The 5,363-nt window shown below is 35.7% G+C and overlaps 1 long non-coding RNA gene across 1 annotated transcript in view; it reads right to left on the reverse strand.

Moving 5' to 3' along the window:
* Window positions 1-1,639: 1,639 nt before the first annotated feature.
* The window catches only part of LOC128249847 (uncharacterized), a 4,862-nt gene continuing 1,138 nt past the window's right edge, over window positions 1,640-5,363 (reverse strand). Inside the window, exons 2-4 of the long non-coding RNA XR_008265968.1 lie at window positions 4,555-4,654; window positions 3,668-3,756; window positions 1,640-1,774 (exon numbers count right to left, since the gene is read on the reverse strand). This is a non-coding gene — a long non-coding RNA (uncharacterized LOC128249847). The remainder of the gene's footprint in view (window positions 1,775-3,667; window positions 3,757-4,554; window positions 4,655-5,363) is intronic.

Raw genomic sequence — 5,363 nt, forward strand, 5'->3', positions numbered from 1 at the left:
GAACTCAGAACGTAAAGCGCTAGGAAATGCAGTTAGCCATTTTGAACAGCGTGCTTACGATTCTGTCAGTTGGGAATATCACCAACAACAACAACGGTAGCAGAAGCAGCAGTAGGAGTATCAGCACAGTGGCAGCAACAGCAGCGGAAGAAGTAGTAGTTGCAGTAGTAGTAGTAGTAGTAGTAGTAGTAGTAGTAGTAGTAGTAGTAGTAGTAGTAGTAGTAGTAGCAGTAGCAGTAGTAGTCTTTCATCGGCCGCAACCGCTGCGGACAGCTCATAATATGATACAAAGACATAGCCAAAATAGAAAAAAAAAATTGTATCGTATGTTTCCAATTACAAACTATACAGACAATAGCAATTAACAAAATAAGAATTCTGATATCAACATTATCCCGAAAGGAAAGGGTACCACTCAAGTTAACAAAACAAATCAAGAGATCCTTGGTTACTCCGACCGTCAAGGGTACAAAATAAAGACGCCCATATTTCAAGCGGTCCCTCCATCCTCTAGGAACCTTATTCACCAAGTTTCAACTAATTGAGAGGGGTTGAGGTTAGCACCTTTCTCTCAAACCAAACTACCATTTCCTGTAGATCTTAGAAAGACGATGGCAGCTTGGTCGAAAAGGAGAGTGTCTTTCTTCAGTACTTCTTCAGCTGGTTGTATATATTTGATCATTTTTCACTCGTGTGTTCATTGCTGATTCGATTATAAGTTGTGGATGTTTTTTTAAACGGGGGCCACATTTTTCATTAACGAAACACGTTGAAACTTGGAACACTGGTAGAATGTGTCATATAAAACATCTTTTTCTCTTAGTCTTCTTTAAAAAAAAAGAAATCCATAAGTTATTCCATGTTAAAGTTGTCGTATTTCTGTAATTTCAACCAATCACTAACGTCCATTCAGCCGATATACATTAAGTGCCGACTACATAAACAAACGATTCTGAAACAATTAACCCTAACCCTAACCCCAACCCTAGGGTTAGGGTTAGGGTTAGGGTTAGGGTTAAAGCAAATTTAAAATGAAAAAAGCAAATAAAACGAAGGTATGGAGATTAAATACGCTTTACATCGCTTTATCAGCCAAAGGAGTAAATGTAAACAACTGAATACGTGTCAGTGATTGGTTGAAATTATCGAAATAAGACAATTTTTTACATGAAATAAATTCGAATACACAAATATTTTTATGTTCTATAACACAAAATAGATAAGTACACGAAGTTTGAAAGTCTTTCTGTACCAACAACACTACGTAAAACATTAAGGAAAAATGTGGCCCCCGTTTTAAAATAGATCCTAAGTTGTCTTTTTTAGCTGTTACCAGAATTGATGGTACTGATGGTGTACATTTGTTTTCAGTACATGCAGCTTGGTTCTCATACTTAAAGGGTCATCATCCTATTTGTATAGTTAACTATTGCCATTCATCTCCCACCATACAAGTGATTACAAAAACAAGAACGTGGCGAGTGGCATGTGTTATTCTGGCTGTATGCCTATCTTTCTGCATGTAGGAAGGGCAGAAATAAAAGCACATTGTATAATGTAGTGCAGCTTCTTTATCATCTGATTTTGAATATAGGCCCTTCATTAAATAATCTAAAAAATAAGAAAAACAACCATACGATACGATGCGCATAAATACATTTATTTACATCAACATTCTTTCTCCTTTTCAAATAACTTCTGGCGTCACATCTATATTCCTATTCGTTGATTGGTACACGACCTTCGCGGTGGGGGCAGAATGGATGATTTCACTCTGTAATGAAAGAAGTGTGATCGACATTGTACAACGTATTTTAATTAATGTTATTCTAAAACTGTTTGGGATTGACAATAATACATCACTAACACAAGAAAAGCATAGAATGCATAGCAGTGACAAAGTGTATTATTAGGAAGTTAAGGAATTCGTTACTACAATGAATGACAAATATACGAAATAATAGTATTGAAGTAATACAATAATGGTCATTATGTATGTATGTATGTATGTATGTATATGTGTATCTATGCATATGATGGCCGTCCACTCGTAACAAAGGAAATCCATTGCTGACCTCCAGGAACATTGTTCACTGTAGTTCTAAATTATATTTTGCATTTGCCGCTGACGTTGGTGGCTAAAGAGCCATAATCTTGAAAATCGTACGCGACTGCAAACATTGCAAACCAACATTTCTTCATTCACTACAACATCAGTGCGCTTTCGAGTAGTACGCTTAAATGCTTCATGCAGAACACGTGCTCACACAAAGGTGTCGACCCTCCCCCCTTAACCTGTGTTGATGACTGGCATTACTCTGCCAGTCAGTCCCATGCATATCACAGGCCTGTAATGAGAACTTGAAACAGCCCTTAAATCGCAGCCTTGATTTCTGCTGGATTCTCTTCCCATTAGCAGTTTCCCCATATAGCATCTGTTTAAAGATCCTGCTATCCTTCATTCCTAGTGGAGGCTGGAACATTACAACAGCTTTGTACAGGCTAATACTGAGTCCAAATGCTTGCAAGAAGCACAAATATGATTGAAATGTATTTGCATGGCATCCACTGTATGAGTAACTAAGTCACAGTCATCTGCATAAAGGGTGTCACGAATGAGAGACTGGAAAACTTTTGAATCAGCAACAAGACGACGCAGATTAAGGAAGTGGCCAGAAGATCGATACCTGACATATATTCCCAGAGAACTAATGTTAGCGAAGCATCAGTAAAAGCAGAAACAAAGTACAAAGAAAACTGAGTTGGAGCAAGGAGAGGCACAGAGACAGACAAATCACATATTATTGAAAAATTTAAGTAAACATGGTTTCAGTGATAATATTTTAGAGCAAATTTGAACCCTCAGTTATTTGATACAGAAGAAAACTTATATTTTAATATGCAAAATCATATTGTGTAATATTTCATCTGGATCGTTATGTTCTGATTTCAAATTCATCATTGTTCAAAACTACACAGCAACATTTTAATTTGGGTGTCCGTGTTCTTATGAAATGACTTAACCCACCCTTAAAATTTCTGGGTCTGTGCAATTTGTAGGAAAGCATTATACAGCGAATAAAACCACTTCTTTAAAAGTAAACAATTATCCATTTCTTAATATTCCTGATGTATAAGTTTTGATTACGTTCTGGAAACTTTTGAATTAGCAACAAGTCGGCGCAGATTAAAGAAGCAGCCAGAAGGTCGATACCTGACATAACTTCGTTTGATAGTAATATCATTGCTTTGATTGATCATATGATGTGTTACGTATCTAACATTTAGAAAACATTGGCGGGAAGCTAAGAAGTACAAAGATGTCCATAAATATATACTGCAAGGAAGATATTCTCTATACACACCAAGATGTTATTATTCCATCATGCAAAAATAATCATAATTAATTACGGTAACAAAATTTGTGGTATTATTTGAAATGGTAGTTTTAGCGAGAAAGTACGAAAAATATCGACAATAATTCACCATAATAATCGCTTCAAATCCTTGTTTACGGTGAATGCGTAACCAGTTTTGTCTCTGAACGTAAACTGGAAATATTTATAAACTTAACAAATTTAATTTCCTTAGTTGATAAATATGTAGAATACGAAATGGCATAAAACTTTTGGAAAATATGTAGAATACGAAATGGCATAAAACTTACAGGTGCACATCAGTCTAACCACTGTTTCGAATATCAGAACACAATAAGCGGATACACCTTCGAAACACTTGACCCACATATCCACACGACTGCAAGACAAAAAAAAAACATCGGAATAGTTTTGTTACAAAACAAAGGGTTACTTTTTGACCGTACGTATATATGTATCTGTGTGTATATATGTGTTTGTGTATGTGTGTATGTGCGTATGCGTGTGAGAGTGTTTGTGTATGTGGATGCGCGTGCACGCACGCTCGCGTGTGTATGCATGTCAGGAGGAGAGATGCATGTGAATTTGTGAAATTCATTAGCTCAGAGCCGTTACTACTATGTGAGGAAGTGGAATCATTTATGCATCTATCTATCTATCTATCTATCTATCTATCTATCTATCTATCTCTCTCTCTCTCTCTCTCTCTCTCTCTATATATATATATATATATATATATATATATATGAAGGAAGGTGTGAAAATGCAATTTTAAAGATGTTTATTCAACTCTTGATCAAAAACACTAATTCAGATTTCATTTAAATAAGCAACAATATCAAGAACATCTATTGATTGATTTTACTGAGTGCATCACAAAAATATTAGCAACAATTTAATTAATAATGATCAACTATATATCAACAAGTAACTTCTTAAATTAGATAGGGGTCGATATCGAATATCGGTGTGAAATTCAATAAATCTATTTGTAGTAGTAGTAGTAGTAGTAGTAGCAGCAACAGCAGTTTCAGTAATAGTAGTAGTAGTAGTAGTAGTAGTAGTAGTAGTAGTAGTAGTAGTAGAACGAGCAGGAGGAAAAGGAGCAAAAAGAAAAAGAGGTGGAAGTGTAAGAGGTGGAAGAGGAGTCCCCAAAAGACTTTATAATGTTCCTTACTTGCAGTATTCCAGATCAGTTCGGGCATAGGGAAACATGTTATTCGCCTTTCTGCAATATGTCTTAGCCCTATCACTGCAAAATTCTGTCAATGCAATACCTACATATTCAGCAAAAGAGAAGAATTCTATTGAACGTTTCCGTCTTAAAAATCGAAACAATTTATTTCCCTTCTAATTAAACAAAGCGAAAGAACACAAGAACGAGAAATTAGAAAGATAAACATTCGTACGCAAGGTGAACGCTGCACATCAGTCACTTTAAGGGATACGGTTGATGGGAAATGAGAGAGGTTCTAAGAGTTCTCTGCAGGTCACGATAATAAATATCCATTTTTTTACCACGAAAATATTGACTATATGATGCAAAAATCGAAAGCGAACGTCTTCGTAGGTTTTTTTTTTTTTTTCTGAGAGAAATGCAGAAAATAGCTTCATTCAGTTGAACTTTGAAACACAATGGATGGTACGCAGTCTGCCTTCCTGTAGAGTTGTTCCTTATTTATATCTTTTCTCGTTTTTGGTAAGTTATATTATGCTTTTATGGACTTGCCTTTTCTAAGACACCCGTGTTTCAAGGAGAAATATCCATTTTTTACCACCAAAACATTGGCTATATGATGCAATAAACGAAGTACGTAACGATGTTGGTTCTGAGGGTTGCCTGGAAAGCAAACCTCTTCGTAGGTTTTTTTTCCCCTGAGATAAATGCAGAAAATAGCTTCATTCAGTTGAACTTTGAAACACAATGGATGGTACGCAGTCTGCCTTCCTGTAGAGTTGTTCCTTATTTATATCTTTTCTCGTTTT

The sequence above is a fragment of the Octopus bimaculoides genome, chromosome 18 (genome assembly GCF_001194135.2).
Source record: "Octopus bimaculoides isolate UCB-OBI-ISO-001 chromosome 18, ASM119413v2, whole genome shotgun sequence".
Classification (NCBI taxonomy): domain Eukaryota; kingdom Metazoa; phylum Mollusca; class Cephalopoda; order Octopoda; family Octopodidae; genus Octopus; species Octopus bimaculoides.